Source organism: Pan paniscus, chromosome 8 (genome assembly GCF_029289425.2).
Source record: "Pan paniscus chromosome 8, NHGRI_mPanPan1-v2.0_pri, whole genome shotgun sequence".
Classification (NCBI taxonomy): domain Eukaryota; kingdom Metazoa; phylum Chordata; class Mammalia; order Primates; family Hominidae; genus Pan; species Pan paniscus.
In genome coordinates this window covers 50,140,677-50,158,764 of record NC_073257.2, presented here as the reverse complement: position 1 = coordinate 50,158,764, position 18,088 = coordinate 50,140,677, and the positions used below count along the sequence as shown (strand labels likewise).

Here is an 18,088-nt window from a genome sequence, read left to right as displayed (position 1 = left end):
TGACTGGGGTCATACTGGGATAAGAGCTGCAAATATTAGGAAGCTGTAAATGAGGTAATTTTGTTAAACTAAAGTGATTTCCTGACGTAGATACCTGAAACAAGGGTGGTAGAGAAAACTCAGTAGATAGGTGTACATAATATCTCATTATTTTAAAGGAATATAAGAGATAACCCTCCAAATCCTACTTCATAATCCTAATCCCGGCTCAGAGTCCAGTACCAGAAATATCACTAGAATAGCTTTTTGTTGTTGTTGTTGTTGTTGCTTTTTTTTTTTTTTCTTGAGACAGTGCCTCTGTTACCCAGGCTAGAGTGCAGTGGCGTGATAATGGCTTACTGCAGCCTTGACCTCTCAGGCTCAAGTGATATTACCACCTCAGTCTCCTAAGAACTGGAACCACAGGCATGAGCCACCATGCATGGCTATTTTTTATTTTTATTTTTAATGTAGAGATGGGATTTTGCCATGATGCCCCAGCTGATCTCGCTGGCTTAAGCAGTCTGCCTGCCTCCGCCTCCCAAAGTGCTAGGATTACAGGTATGAACCACTGTGCCCAGCCTGTTTTTATTTTATTTTATTTTATTTGAGATGGAGTCTCGCTCTGTCGCCCAGGCTGGAGTGCAGTGGCGTGATCTTGGCTCACTGCAACCTCTGCCTCCCAGGCTCAAGCAATTCTCCTGCCTCAGTCTCCTGAGTAGCTGGGATTACAAGTGCCTGTCACCACGCCCAGCTAATTTTTGTATTTTTAGTAGAGATGGGGTTTCACCATGTTGGTCAGGCTGGTCTCGAACCCCTGACCTCGTGATCCACCCACCTCCACTTCCTAAAGTGCTGGGATTACAGGCATGAGCCCCCGTGCCTGGCCTGTTTTTATTTTTTTAAGGGGTCTCTCACTTTTGCTCAGGCTGGAGTGCAGTGGTGTGATCATAGCTCACTGCAGCCTCAAACTCCCGGGTTCAAGCAATCTTCTCACCTCATTTGTCTGAGTAACTGGGATTTGGAAGTTTTTTAAAGCACTCACACACCTTTCTCATGAATATTTTATGATTATTATTGGGTAGTGGTTTATAAATTATACTCCACAGAGTTGCTTCAGATATTCTGCAAATGTCCAGTTTAAATTTTTAAAATATATGTTTAAATATTATTAATACTATAATGTGTTAAAACTTCTCAATGCTTTATAACTAGAATTTGGTTTAAAATATTTCAGGAGGATTTTTAAAAATAGGGATAGTAAGTATGGCAAAATCTTGGTAACTGTTGTCCAGGGATAGGTATACGGGAGTTTTCATTGTACTATGTTCTCTGTCCTACAGTCATGAAATTTTGGTAATTAAAAAAATTTAAAAACTCAACTGCACTACACACAAAATTTTAACAACAACAATTTAAAGTGTACTAACAATTTCACTTACGTGTGCAGATTCCATTATCCCTCTCCATGTATTTGAACTGTCATAAATGTGTTATTGTTTCTTTGTGCTGATGAGGGGGAGGTAGACAACTAAAAATAAACCATCAACACCCTAGGGCTATAAATATCCATGTGTGTCCATGTGCAACAGGCTCAGTTAAAAGGCAGGCCAGTTGTGTAACACTGAATCCTGATTATATCAAGGTTTAGATAGTTATCACTCCTTTTAAGTTTTGATGTTTATTGTCAGCTTTTTAGATTCAACACAGGTGGTATAAAAATATATACATATATATAGATCTATATAGATCTCTCTATATACAGAGAGATCTCTATATAAGTAAAGATCACTCTTGATCTCTATCTCTCTCTCTTAACATCTTTGAAGACATAATTGCTTAAGTCAAGATGAGGGGATTAGGATGAGCCATAATCCAACATCCTTGCATAAGGATGGTGTCCTTATATAAAGGAAACATTTTGACACAGAGACAGATATGCAGAAAGAAAAATGATGCAAAGGAACACAGGGAGAATATGGCCCTCTATAAGCCAAGAAGAGAGCCTTGGAACAGATTGTTTCCTCACAGCCTCAGAAGGAACCAACACAGTCAAAACCTCAAGTCTGGACATCTAGTCTTCATGACTGCAAGACTATATATTTCTGTTGTTTAAGCCACTCAGTTTGTAGTGCTTTGTTACAGCAGTTCTAGAAAGCTAAAACAGATGGTAACAACCCAGCTTCTGAGGCTGTAACCAGTCAATGAAATAGCAATTATAGCATTGAAGCAAAGAGAGGTAAGGAATTTTAAAATGATAACAGGGTAGAATTTTCCATGACGACAACAAAAACAAAACCAAAATGGAATCAAAGTTTCTTTGCCTAAAATATTTTCCCATTGATTTTGCCTAATAACTTTAATGAATAAACAGTTCTTCTGAAAATTTAATATTTCAATGTTTCATTTTCCTTAACATAATTTATTAAATGAGTAAGTAGATCCCTAAAAAAACAAAAACTGTGTTTTGGTTTATATCTGTTGGTTTTCTTTTATGGTTTGCTATATGCTCATTAAAAAAAAAATTTCAGATGGTGAAAAGCCAGACCCACATGAACTGATTTTGCCCTAGGAAGATAGTGGCTCAAATAATAATAACTAATAAGAGGCTCATTTTGTGAATCAGTCAAACCATCAGCTTCACAGAACTCCATGATAGTACTGTAGGGTCATGAAGGTGTCATATCAATAGTTCTGTCTGTATTACTCAGGGTTATCCAGAAAAAAAAAAATAAAGGAATAGCTGCTCTGGGCAACTCATACTTGGGTTATTAGTGCATCAATAATTAATTCATGAGATACTTATTAAGCATCTATTAAATACTTGCTAAACTTTGAGCAATTGGCTCTTTTTATCTAGATAGTAAACAAAGAGAATTTTGCCACCAGAGAATGGCTTAGTATTCAAGGAGTCTTATAACCACCCTGTGATGAGGGCACTTTCAAATAGAGAGTAGCAATGTGCACACTCTACCTGACTATGCCTTCTCCCCTTTGCGTGCTGTCAACAGAATCATATTCATTAATTATGAAAAGTGAATGCTTAGGAAGGCTACAAAAATTTTCCATGGTTGCTAACCTTGCTTACTTATTTCTCATCACTGAGTATGAACAGATAACTCAGATTAACAAATTCTAAAGAACTTTAAATATGGCAAAGAAAAACCCCACCACAATCAACAAAAAAACCAGAGAAATAAAGAGGTGATATGGAAAACAAGAACATATAACATAAAATATAATTAATACAAACAAAGAGAATTGAAAGCATACCACATCTATAACTCAATAAAACAAGTTTGCAATGAAAAATTAACATTCAAGAGGCTAGGAGTCTAACAATGTATTTTGAATATTTAACAGTGAAACAAACAGTAGCAGCAAAGTCCTAGTAGAGGAGCTACACCTGATTACTAATGTAATGAACTAAATGCCCAAATAATGAGATAATTATGGAACAGAACACAAAGAAAATGTGAGAGGACATAAAGGCTCATAGACGTAAGATGCAAAAATCTCATTGGTTTTTCATTTATTCATTGTATATTCTTGATGACCCTTCTAGATGCCAGACATGATTCTAATGGATCCGAAAAGATAATGACCTTTACTCTCAGAAAGCTTATATTGTAATATGAGTAGCCAGACAATTAACAATAGATACACTAAATAGTAAACTTCACAGAATGTTAGAGAATAGAAAAGAAGTAGAACAGATGAAAGCGGTTTGCATGTGACAGGGTAGAAGGCAGTTTGCATTTTAAATAGGGTGGTGTGGTAGCTTTCATTTAAAAGGTGACAAGGGCAATATTTGAGTAAAATTTACAGTATTGGGAGACTTGAGAGATGTAGCCATGTGACTATATAAGGATAAATACTTTTTTCCAATTTGATTGAAAGAATATAATCAAAATAATAAAATTTCTTTGAGCTGGGATATAAATCTTCTATTTAAAAAAAGTCAATCTCATATCAAATAGGATCCAATGGGAGGAAAACAAAGCCAATACCCAATTACATATTGATGATACAGAAAAAAAATGAACAAGAAATTTCCAATAACCATGAAAGAAAAATATCAGTTCGCTTATAAAGCAATATGAATCAGATTGGCATCACAGTTCTCTAGCATTGATTTCTAGGAGATATATGTGCAATAAAATCAGTGAGAATGCAAAAAACCATGTGTGCAATCAGACTCTTCTAAGAATCAGATATAATAGCACAAATTAAATATATATATATACAATTTGAGACAGAGTCTTGCTCTGTTGCCCAGGATGGACTGCAGTGGCTCAACCAAAGCTGACTGCAGGCTTAATCTCCTGGGCTCAAAGTATCCTCCTGTCTCAGCATCTCAGCCTATAGCTGAGACTATAGGCCAAACACACACGACCATGCCTGGCTAATTTATTTTTTGTAGAGATGGGATCTTGCTCTGTTGCTCAGGTTGGCTGTGAACTCCTGGCATCAAGCAATCCTCCCATATCAGCCTCTGCAAGTGCTGGAATTACAGGCATGAACCATCGCTCTCAACCTTAAGATAATTTTAACACACGTGACGGAAGTGAGAAGCTTAAAAACCACAAGTATATCCAAAAAAAGTATGTATATATTTATTGATGAAAAACTGACAGGAACTAAGGAATAAACTCATAAAATTTAGGGAATTGTGACAATTAAAGGAATTATTAAAACTTAGGTGTAATTCTTCAAACTCTCTGGTTTACCAGCTTAGCTTTATCAGTTACTAGCTGTATAAACACTATATCCTTTTGTGCGTCAGTTTTCTTATTTACAGATGAGAATAATAATAGTCCATGAGAATTGTCGTGTGCATTAAGTTAGATAATATATGCAAGGCATTTAGGATAGTGTCTGTTGAACTATATATGCTATGTGTGTGAGTGCTCTCTCTCCTACCTCCCTCATTCTTTTGTTCCATCCTTTTCTTCCTTCTTATGCTTCTCTACCTGTCTTTCATATCTCTTTTTCTTTCCTTCTCCTTCTCCTTTTTCTCGGCTCACACAAAGAGTGAGAAAAAAGGTTGGTCTGAGCATGTTCAATTTCTCTTCTCAAAATAACCACTTAAAATATTGCTGCCTCATGCCTTGCAGAGGAATAAGGAAAGGAAACACAATAAGGCCAAAAATGATTACTCAACAATATTCCTTTAGAGGAAGTTCAGTGGAAAATCCATACTGAACACAGTAAGAGCTGAATAAATGTCCTTGGCAAATTAACATCTCAGTAAATGCCTAGATAAAAGTTGATGTAATTCAACATTTTATATGAGGGTATATGTGTGTATATGTGTGCATGAGCATTTGTGTATATAATTATGTACATGGTCTACCTAATAAAATTAACCAAATATTGAAACTAATAATTGATTTAGTAAATTGACCAAATGCAAGGGTAGTAACGTCTATCAAATTAAGCAAAATTTATATTATTTCACTTCTCTTTCTTTACTTTAGAAATACCCGCAAACGGTAATATAAGCTCTCTCATTAAAATGTGAATAAAATATGCAGATAGAGAGTATGGAAAATAGTAGAGATAGATAGACAGATAGATAGATACCAGATTTACTGCTGATAATACTTTTATCCTGCCTGTTCAGTATGTATGTTTTCTGTAAAGTTTTTTTTATCCAATGGAGAAGTTATTTATATTAAATAAAGGAAGAAAATTTTCTGCCATACTTCCTCTATTATGCATAAACTTTTACATATTTGACAGAGAATTGAAATAAAAGATCATATTTCATTTTCTTATTTGAGACATTGCCTTCTGGGCAATATATTTACATTATATCTCTGAATGCCAATAAGTACAGAACACTCTAGTATTAAGGAAAACTAAAAAATAAACTTTGTAGGGGTTTATATTTATGTTATCCATTGGAATTGAACTAAGATATCAGCCTAAAAAGAACCATGATAATTTTATGGTGTGACCTGAAAGATTGCGTGCGGGAAGGAAGAAAGATTTTCTTAAAAATTATACATGTAGAGGAATGAATTATATATAATAAAAGTATTATTTGTATTTTTTTGTAAGCCAACTTCTATTGAGAGTCATCACATATGTATTGAAATTTTCTACATATTTATTGAAATAAAAATTTCTCTCTTAAGTTAAATTTCTACAAACTAAAAATGTGGTAGGCATGGTAATACAATTTAGGATTATGCTTTGCCAACCTACATTACTTGTAATTATTTTTTCTTGAGACGGAGTCTCTGTCGCCCAGGGTGGAGTGCAGTGGTGTGATCTCAGCTCACTGCAACCTCTGCCTACCGAGTTCATGCCAATCTCCTGCCTCAGCCTCCGAAGTAGCTGGGACCACAGGCGCCTGCCACCACGCCTAGCTAATATTTTTGTATTTTTAGTGAAGACGGGGTTTCACTGTGTTAGTCAGGATGATCTCGATCTCCTGACCTCATGATCCACCCGCCTTGGCCTCCCAAAGTGCTGGGATTACAGGCATGAGCCACCACGCCTGGCCGCTAATTATTCTTCAATCCTTCAGCTCTGAGATGCCCTCAGATAGTATGTTTTTATTAATAGCCTATCCTATCTTTAAAACCATATTTCTGTTTCATGTGCTCCATTATTACAGTATTTACTTCAAGAGAAACGATTATGGAGATGTTCACAGTTTCCTTGGGTTTTTTCTTTTTTTGCTTTAAAATGGTTTCATTTTAATTGAGATGTATTTAAGTTTACTAAGTTTTCTTATCATACTCCTGAATCCATTCAGAAATTCATATTTAACTCTTTTACTCCTCCAGTGCAGCTTTCATTTTTATAATTTTTAAATTTTCCTTTCCTGAGTGCTGCCAGGTTTTTATTCTATTTTTTAAAACAATATTTCTTGTGTATCTGAGCTCTTCTTTTCAAAAGCTCTATCGTCTTCAAGACTGTTAAGCTCATGGAAAAGTGCCTGTGTTAAAATTTTCTTCTATTTCATTATATAATTTTATGATTTTCATTTTCATCTACAAGTATGTTTGCATTTCTTTTCCCGTTTTCTTTCCCCCTTTTTTTTTGGTGGTATCAGCACATATGCACCATTCTGATTTCTTTATAATTTTTACCTGTTTCGCTGGAAGGACTTATGTATAGTTGCAGTATTTACGAAATAATTGTGAACAGACATGAAATGTGAGAAAGCTGGAGAGGCATCCAGTTCATTTTATAAACCTGGTTTCAGAATATTTTCTCATTCAATTTATTCAACAGATACGTACTTATTGAACAATGTATTAGTTTGCTAGTGCTACTACAACAAAGTACCACACACTGAGTGGTTTAAATTATAGAAATTATTGTCTCATGGTTTTAGAGAATAGAAGTCCAAAATCAAGGAGACAGCAGGATTGGTTCCTGGTGAAAGCTGTGAGGCAAGAATCCATCTCAAGTCCTCTCTTCTCAACTTGTAGGTAGCTATCTTCTCCTTATATCACTTGTTCCTATCCACATCTCTTTGTTCACATTCTCCTTTCTTATAAGGACATTAGACATAATATATTAAGCCTGATCTAATAACATCATTTTAACTTGATTACCACTCTAAAGACCCTATCTCTAAACAACATCACATTCTATGGGCCTGGGGTCTAATACTTCAACCTATGCATTTTTGGGGAGTACACAATCCAACTCATAACAAGCAATGACTTGTTTCAGACTCTCTTTAAGATTCTTGATCTCCAACAAAGAGCAACAACCATTAAAAAAAAGAAATACAACAACCCTACTTTCCTGGAACCTACTCCAACTTGGGGGAAAGGACAATATAAGGATGGGAGGTGCTATTTTGTATTGATGTCATGGAAAAATCTTTCTGATAAAGTACCACTGAGTATGTTATTTGACCATACCATGAGAAATAGCTACAGATATTTAAGGTGGAATTCCACTGTAGGAAGAAGAATAGACAGAGAGGTTCTGAGAAGATAATTATTCTGAGAAGAGAATCATTATAAAGAATATCAGGCCAGGCACACTGGCTCACGCCTGTAATCCCAGCACTTTGGGAGGCCGAGGAGAGCAGATCACGAGGTCAGGAGATTGAGACCTTCCTGGCTAACATGGTGAAACCCCGTCTCTACTAAAAATACAAAAAATTAGCCGGGTGTGGTGGCAGGCGCCTGAAGTCCCAGCTACTGAGGCAGGAGAATGGCATGAACTCAAGAGGCGGAGCTTGCAGTGAGCCTAGATTACGCCACTGCACACCAGCCTGGCCAACAGAGTGAGACTCCATCTCAAAAAAAAAAAAAGAATATAAAAGGCTTCTCTTTTGCAAATCTGGAACGAGTAAGATGATATTGAGACGAGAGAATTTCTTACTGGTTAATGGGAGCCAGATCTGGCAGGACCATTTTGGCCATGGCAAGTTATTTAACTTTCATTCCGAGTGAATTGGAAAACCATTGCAAAGTTTAGGTTAAGAAAGAAGAGAAATGATGTGACTTACATGTAAAAGTATTTCTTTCACTCTGGGACAGTCAAAACACTAACCAGAATAAAGATGAAAGACAGGACATCAACTAGAAGGTTTCTGCAGTAGTCCCGTTGAAATATGATGGTTGCCTGGATTCATAGAAGTAGTGGTCCAGTTTTTGAGTATCAATCAAACTATAGATCTACTTATAAGGTAGAGCCATTGGTATTTTTTTCTCACATTGATTTGCAGAAATAAGTGAAAGATGACTCAAAGAGATTAGACTAAAATAGTCAATCAGATGGTTATTATTGAGGTATAACAAACTGGAAACAAGGGCTGGTTTGGGTGAGGAAATCATGTGTCTAGCGTTTGGAAATGTTAAATTTGGGATGCCTATTTTAGCTACACAGGAGGACTTGCAGATTGACATCTTGGTTTAATGAGTCTAGATTTTAAGAGAGAAAATTATGTGTACTAAATGACTTAATTAAATCAATTCAGAGAAGAAAAGATTCAACATGAATCATTAGTTTTAAATTAGTGTATATTTTGTTTAGAGCTTACCCAAATAGATTGCCGAACTTCACCCCTAAAGTTTCTTAAATATGCAAAAGTTTGAGAAGCACTGGTCTAGACCATTTCTGCCAAACATTCTGTAGCACAATAATCTTTTGAGTGTTTTGTTAAAGTTTAATAGTTTTGTATATCTAATATTTTTGTGATGTATTTTTCTATCTAGCATCTCTCATTGTAAGTACTTCAAAAATATTCTCTCATCTTCCTATCGTAGCATTTTGTTTCCATGTGCAGTTCAAGAAATATTAGAAATATTTAGAAAAAACTTTTATGCCAATGTAAATAATGTATTACATTCATTTAAATAATTCTATAAAGTAACCATATATCATGGTAACTAGTGCTTTTTATTTACTGATTGTGCACCAAATAGTAGCTATATCATTTTACAATTTTCATATTATCAGAGATCATCCTTAATAGAAAACATGAATTATATAATTTTTAAATTATCTTGCACTTTGTTATGTTACAAAAACTTCATATATTATTAAAACTCAAATATACTTCCAATTATAAAAAATAGTGCTTGATAGTTATATTAGTCCATTTTCACGCTGCTAATAAAGACATGCCTGAGACTGGGAATTTACAAAAGAAAGAGGTATATTGGACTTACAGTTCTACATGGCTGTGGAGTCCTCATAATCATGGCAGAAGGCAAAGATGAGCAAGTCACATCTTATATGGATGGCAGCAGGCAAAGAGAGAGCTTGTGCAGAGAAATTTCCATTTTTAAAACCATCAGATCTTGTGAGACCCATTCACTATTATGAGAACAGCATGGAATAGACCTGCTCCCATGATTCAATCAACTCTCACTCTCTCACCAATCAACTCTCACTGAGTCCCTCCAATAACACATGGGAATTATGGGAGTTACGAGATGAGATTTGGGTGGACACAAAGAGTCAAACCACATAATTCTGTCCCTAGCCCCTCCACAATCTCATATCTTCACATTTCAAAACCAATCATGCCTTCCCAACAGTCCCTTAAAGTCTCAACTCATTTGAACATTAACTCAAAAGTCCACAGTCCAACATCTCATCCAAGACAAGGCAAGTCCCTTCTGCCTATGAGCCCATAAAATCAAAAGCAAGTTAGTTACCTCCTAGATACAATGCAGGTACAAACATTGGGTAAATACAGCCATTCCAAATTGGAGAAATTGGTCAAAACAAAGGGGCTACAGACCCCATGCAAGTCTGAAATCCAGCAGGGCAGTCAAATCTTAAAACTCCAAAATGATCTGCTTTGACTCCATGTCTCACATCCAGGTCATGCTGATGCGAGAGGGAGGTTCCCATAGTCTTGGGCAGCTCTGACCCTGTGGCTTTGCAGGGTACAGCTCCCCTCCCAGCTGCCTTCATAGGCTGGTGTTGAGTGTCTATGGCCTTTCCAGGCACATGGTATAAGCTCTTGGTGGATCTACCATTCTGGGGTCTGGAGGACAGTGGCTCTCTTCTTACAGCTCCACTAGGAGGTGCCCAAGAGGGACTCTGTGTGGAGGCTCCCACCCCCACATTTCCCTTCTGTACTAGCAGAGGTTCACCATTGGGACACTGCTCCTACAGCAAACTTCTGCCTTGGCATCCAGGCATTTACATATGTCTTCTGAAAACTAGGCAGAAGTTCCTGAATCTCAATTCTTGACTTCCATGCACTCTGCAGGCTCAACCCCACATAGAAGCTGCCAAGGCTTGAGGCTTGCATGCTCTAAAGCCACAGACCAAGCTCTATGTTGGCCCTTTTCAGCCACGGCTAGAGCAGCTGGGATACAGGGCACCAAGTCCCTAGGCTGCACACAGCACAGATATCCTGGGCCCAGCCCATGAAACCATTTTTACTCCTAAGCCTCTGGCCCGTAATGGAAGGGGCTGCCGCAAAGGCCTCTGACATACCCTGGAGATATTTTCCCCATTTTCTTGGTGTTTAACATTCAGTTCCTTTTTACTTATGCAAATTTCTGCAGCCGGCTTGAATTTCTCCTCAGAAAATGAGTTTTTCTTTTCTATTGCATTGTCTGTTTGCAAATTTTCTAATCTTTTGTGCTCTGTTTCTCTTTTGAAACTGAATGCCTTTAACATCACCCAAGTCACCTCTTGAATGCTTTGCTGCATAAAGATTTCTTTGACCGGATACTCTAACTTATGTCTCTCAAGTTGAAAGTTCCACAAATCTTTAGAGTAGGGTCAAAATGCCTCCAGTCTCTTTGCTAAAACATAACAAGAGTCACCTTTGCTCCAGTTCACCACAAGTTCCTCATCTCCATTTGAGATCCACCTCAGCCTGGATTTCATTGTCTATATCACTATCAGCATTTTGGTCAAAGCCATTCAACAAGTCTCTAGGAAGTTCCAAATTTTCACATATTTTCCTGTCTCCCCTCTAAACTGTTCCAACCTCAGCCTGTTACCCAGTTCCAAAGTCGCTTCAACATTTTTGGGTATCTTTTCAGTAACACCCCACTCCTGGTACCAATTTACTGTATTAGTCAGTTTTCATCCTGCTTATAAAGACATACTTAAGACTGGCCAATTTACAAAAGAAAGAGGTTTATTGGACTTACAGTTCCACACGGCTGGGAAGGCCTCATAATCATGGCGGAGGGCAAGGAGAAGCAAGTCACATGTTACATGGATGTGTATCAGGCAAAGAGAGAGCTTGTGCAGAGACACTTCTGTTTTTAAAACCATCAGATCTCAGGAGTCCCATTCACTATCACAAGAACAGCATGGGAAAGACCCACCCCATGAATCAATCATCTCTCACTAAGTCCCTCCCACAATGTGTGGGAATTATGGAAGGTACAAGATGAGATTTGTGGGGGGACACAGAGCCAAACCATATCAATAGTATTTTTGTATATTCTGAATATCTGGATATGGAATGGTTAAGAGATTTGGGAAAAATAATGTAAACAAATATACAGTGGCAAATCCACGATAAATATCTACATGTTTTGATTCTTATTATATTTATTAATTATTGAAGTGAGACAGAATTGACAAACTCTAAAATAATTATGGCCCAAAGTAGCTGGTTAACTCTATGAGAAAATCTTTAGAGTTTTATTTTTCGTTAGAGTTTTGTCCATAGGAACTAGAATCATACCTTGCCCATAGTATAAATGACATCAAGAAATGTCTGAATTCAAGATGCACTTATATAAAACTATAGCACAAAATGAAACCTGCATCATAGAATGCTTCCCTCCTCTACTTCCACCTCTATACTCAAAGGTCGTTTATTTTGAAATTTGAATAAAAGGCTTCCTAGAGGATCAGAGCAGAAGCACCATCAGTAATAATGAGTAACACAGTTATTCACTAGTTTCTAAAACGTGCACACAATCTTGTGTCACTAGATAAAAGGTAGAGAGTTTTACTTGTTGACCTTTACATCCTGAAAGGCATTCAGTAATTCACAAATAAAGAGATTTGATTATTTCATACATTTCTGGAGGACAGATGTCACTACCTCAATTGGATGTAATTGGGAGGCTGGTGGAATTGTAAATGTTGCGGTCAAAGAGAAAATGTTTCTGGACTTAGAAGTCCCTTTTCATTCCTTCTGATTAACTCTATTAGAGAAGATGAATATTCCCCAGAGGAACTGACTTACCTCACATTAACCATGGCCTCGATGTTTTTTCTTTTCCTAAATAATCAGATGACCATATATATTAAGAAGTTATTAGTCTGACATTATTTCTCACAAGTAGAAATTATCTTAAATTAATGCAGATAAATATGTTTGCTACATCAATGGAGTTAATAATATGAACGGTATTGTCACGTTGTTTTCCTCCAGATAGTTACAAGAACATAAGAAAGTTTGAGTTTCAAATAGTGGTCCACCCAATTGCCTCCCAGGACTTTCCCCAAACACCCACAGAAATATAACTGGATTTACAGCAGATCTAATTGCTGAGATTTTTAAGGAACTTTTTAAAGACATCCACAAATATCTTGGTTACAGCAGAATATATACACAGAATACATTGTTGGCAATTTTCCAATGTGGAAGTTAAATTGTTTGACTTCTTAGAAAAACAATTTCTGTGAAATTTTCAGAACTCATTTGAATTATTTCTCTTATAGGATAGACTCTTTTGAGACTTTTATCATGCCCTTCCTTGGCTGAAGAAAAAGAGATTAAGCCATTGTTTTCTTCATTTATACAACGAGATAGAAATATTATCAGAACTCCACTGAGATTGCACTTGTTGTGCAAACTTAGATCAGATACCAACAAAGTTGTTTATAGCTTTATAAAAACAAGTCCTTAATGGTTCTTAAGGGATCACTTGAACTTCCTGGCTTAGAAAATTGCCACTTTAATTTTCTTTCAGGACACTTCAGGCTGAAATTTATAATTCTCCTTAAGTCTTAAACATAAGTTACATAATGCTGCCTGCAATTTTTCTAACTAAAAACAACCAGATTCACATGCTCTGAACTTGGAAAATGAATTTGTTATGTGACTTTGGCAGCAAGAGATGCACAGCACTGCATAAACAGTGAGGATTTGGTATATTCCCAAAGTTTTATACTTCATTTGTTGGATTTTATTTTCTATAATTTAATATATGAAATAAAAGGCATTGTAGTGGGTAAATAAAGCCAAGGTCTCTAGAGAAAGAAAATTCTGGATTTTTAATCTGGCTGCACAACTAATGACCTCTATGACTGTGTGTCTCAGTTTGCTTATTTTCAAAATGAGGATCTTCCTTTCACATTGTAGTTTGGATGATTGTGCTTACTGCATATAATGCATTCAACGCAATATGTGTTCAAAAATAAAATATCATAAGGCCTAAAATATCCAAATAATCAAGTTATATTTGTCAGAGTTCTTTCATTCATAGGTCATTTAAATCAAATTCAGAATAGTTTAAACAAACAAAAAAGTAAAGAACACAATAGCTCTCTTCATACCTCACTTGAGTCTTTGTATCTTTTGGCTTTATTCTCAGTAAAGATGTCTCCATATTATAGTAAACTTCTTAGTCATTTGTTCAGGCTTATCTGTTTCTCAGAAATTCTAGAGCACAGAACTCCCCAGTGTCTAGAAAAAATCTGAATAAGAGCTTTGGTTGGCCTTGACTTGAGTCAAGTCTCAAACCTAAACCATCACAAAGGCCAGGAAATGGCTGTTCTCTGATCTGCTTCTTGAGACTCTGTGCCTCACCTTATGTCGGAGAGAATCAGGTAAGCTTCTTTAAACCACACAGTAGAGATTCTGTTACCGGGAGTTGGGTAGGGAAGAAAAAAATCTATTTCTCTATTTATCTATCTATCTCCATTTCTCTGTCTACAAATCCTAGGCTTCTCTTTCAATTGCCATCAATCATTTTGGGGTCATCAATAATTTAAGAGTTTTAAAAAGGGGTACTGAGAACAAAATATGATCAACTTTGATGCTCTATTGGTAGATAGATGCCACATGTTAAACAAGAAAATATTAAAACACAAAAAAGTACCTAATCACGTATTCCATTACCTGTGAGAATGATAATGTCACACAAGTAATGTAGCTTTGGGAAACTTAACTGATAATATGACAGTATAAAGGACAAGATAACAGCTTTTTAAATTAATTTTGTCCTCACGGAAGTCCTAAAAGTGCCTAGCAGAGCCCCAGGGATCTACAGACCACAAGTTCAAAAAGCCTTCTCGAGCCCATCATGCCACCATATATGGAAAACACACAAGAAATCTCTCCCTTCCCTCCATACACACAGCCAGTGCTGTGGATAAGTTGGAACAAATTCAACTTATCCACTCTAGCTAACTCTTGCAGTTCTTAATTGTCATAATGCCACTGGGATAATCTTTATAGCCTTCAAATTTAAAAGTCATAGACAGTCGGGTGTGGGGGCTCACACCTGTAATCCCAGCACTTTGGGAGGCCGAGGCGGGCAGATCATGAGGTCAGGAGATCGAGACCATCCTGGTTAACATGGTGAAACCCCGTCTCTACTAAAAATACAAAACAAAATAGCCGGGTGTTTTGGTGGGCGCCTGTAGTCCCAGCTACTCGGGAGGCTGAGGCAGGAGAATGGCGTGAACCCGGGAGGCAGAGCTTGGAGTGAGCGGAGATTGCACCACTGCACTCCAGCCTTGGTGACAGAGCAAGACTCCGTCTCAACAAAATAAATAAATAAATAATAAATAAATGCCATAGACTAATTCAGCATATTTAACTACTTTCTATTTCTGTACATAATGAATCAAACCCACTTTGTATTATATAAATTTTTTTTTTACTGTTTGGGCATTGCCTCTTCTTTCATGTCTTCACTGCATTCTATATTTGAATAACACTAAAGAACATGATCAGAAAAATGCTCTCAACGAAGTTTACTTGAAACAATGCTCTGGCATCTCCTATAATTCGTTTCACTATTTCTCACCATAAAGTTCACTCTAACAAAACTTTTCAATTTATACTATTTTATTCGTATCCAGAAAGCAGGCTTACTCACAATTTATATGTGCCCCTTGATACTTTCAACATGGATTCAAACTCCCAATTAAACTTGAAAAAAATCAGAGGAATAAACTCAAAGGATACTTGTCTTGAAGATTGCCCTAGAACTCTGCAAACGACCACCCAATTTGGGATCACTAATTAAATGTGAAATATATGCATGTCTATTTGGATGATCAGGATTGTACTGTAGGACCTCACTTGCAAATCCAATTCTGCATAATTTCTTTTAAATTTCATATTAAGAGAAACAATTCTATTTTTAGATTTGTCATAAATGTTAATACTTTTATTACCATATTTCAATGGAAATGTTTATGATTATTTGAGTCTGCATCTGGACACAAAAATCTATGAGTTTATAAATGGAATATGTGCTATAAAATTTCTTATACTTGTAAACATTTGCATTATGTCTTATATAATTCAAGTGCTTTGTAATAAATTATATGACATAGTCTTTAAATGTACCTGATGAAACATATAATACTTACAGAAATGTCTATTTGAAAGTTTTTCTTACAAATCAATGTCAATGAGAAGGCAAATTTATTTATCCATTTATTTATTTTATTTTATTTTTTTGAGACAAGGTTCTCCTCTGTCATGCAGGCTGGAATGCAGTGACATGATCACAGCTCATTATATCCTCTACCTCCTAGGCTCAAGTGATCCTCCTACCTCATCCTCCCAAGTAGCTGGGTCTACAGGCATGTGCCACAATGCCCAGCTAAATTTTGTATTTTTGGTAAAGACAGGGTTTTGCCGTGTTGCCTAGGCTGGTCTTGAATTCCTGGGCTCAAGCTATCTTCCTGTCTCTGCTTCCCAAAGTGCTGAGATTATAAGCATAAGCCACTGTCCTTGGACCAAAAAAAAAAATTAATTTCTGATTGTTGTGATAATTAAAGGAGCTACATATATGTAAAGCACTCAGAAAAGTGCCTCAAACTTGAGTAGTGCATATGTCAGCTGCTATTATTAAAGTAAATATTGGAACAATTTTAGGATTATTAATTACTTGAAAAAATAATAAACATACTATATTTTACTTGAATTTTTCTAAGAGTATAATTCAAACAAATTAGGTACATTAGTACTTAAAATAGATAATAAGTGGAGGCATGGAAACATTTTAAGAATCACATATTGGGCCGGGCGCAGTGGCTCATGCCTGTAATCCCACCACTTTGGGAGGCTGAGGCGGGTGGACCATGAGGTCAGGAGCTGGAGACCATCCTGGCTAACACTGTGAAACCCTGTCTCTACTAAAATTACATAAAAATTAGCCTGGTGTAGTGGCAGGCGCCTGTAGTCCCAGCTACTCGGGAGGCTGAGCCGGAGAATGGTGTGAACCCAGGAGGCAGAGCTTGCAGTGAGCAGAGATCGCACCACTGCCCTCCTGCCAGGGCAACAGAGTGAGACTCCATCAAAAAAAAAAAAAAAAAAAGAATTACATAGTTTACACATTGAACTTTGTGGTATAAAACTTGTACCGTTCACAGGGCAGAACTCGTCTGGAATGTTTAAGAATCCTTAAAGAGGTTGCGCGCGGTGGCTCACGCCTGTAGTCCCAGCACTTTGGAAGGCCAAGGTGGGTGGATCACGATGTCAGCAGTTCAAGACCAGCCTGGCCAAGATGGTGAACACTGTCTCTACCAAAAATACAAAAATTAGCTGGGCGTGGTGGTGTGCACCTGAAATCCCAGTTACTTGGGAGGCTGAGGCAGGATTATCGCTTGAACCTAGGAGGCTGAGGTTGCAGTGAGCCGAGATTGTGCCACTGTACTCCAGCCTGAGTGACAGAGCAAGACTCTGTTGGAAAGAAAAAAAAAAAAAAGATTACATTAGGCAAGTTACTTAGTCTTAGTAAGCATGTTTTCTCACAAGTAAACTTGTAGCATAATGTACGTTGCTGGCATAATACCATGACTCTTGTGTTGCACAACTCCAAAAGCTGAGACAGGAGAATCTCTTGAACCCAGGAGGCAGAGGCTGCAGTGAGCTGAGATTGTGCCGCTGCACTCCAGCCTGGGTAACAGAACGAGAATTCCGTCTCAAAAAAAAAAAAAAAAAAAAAAAGAATCCTTAAAGACATTTGGGTGCAGTGGCTCAAGCCTGTAATCCTAGCACTTTGGAGGCCTAGGAGGGCGGATCACCTGAGGTCAGGAGTTTGAGACCAGCCTGGTCAACATGGCGAAACTACGTGTCTACTAAAAATACAAAAATTAGCTGGGGCTGGTGGTGCACATCTGTAATCCCAGCTACTCAGAAGACTGAGACACGAGAATTGCTTGAACCCAGGAAGTAGAGGTTGCAGTGAGCCAAGATAGTGCCACTGCACTCCAGCCTGGGTGACAGAGCAGGACTCTGCCTCAAAAAAAAAAAAAAAAAATAGAATTTTTAAAGAAAGGATATGACTACCATACCATGGAGTGGAACAACAGTAGGTAGAAATTCTGTAGCCAAGGATGGTTTCAGGAACATTGATGAACTGTAGTTAAAACAGACTTAGAAAAAACTGTAATAGAAAATTTAACATTTTTGTAATAAAGGATAATTGGCAGAAAAACAATAAAC

The 18,088-nt window shown here is 37.0% G+C and overlaps 1 pseudogene; it reads right to left on the bottom strand.

Annotated features, from left to right (window-relative positions):
* The window catches only part of LOC100971214 (transforming acidic coiled-coil-containing protein 1-like), a 114,027-nt pseudogene that overhangs the window by 22,630 nt on the left and 73,309 nt on the right, over positions 1-18,088 (bottom strand).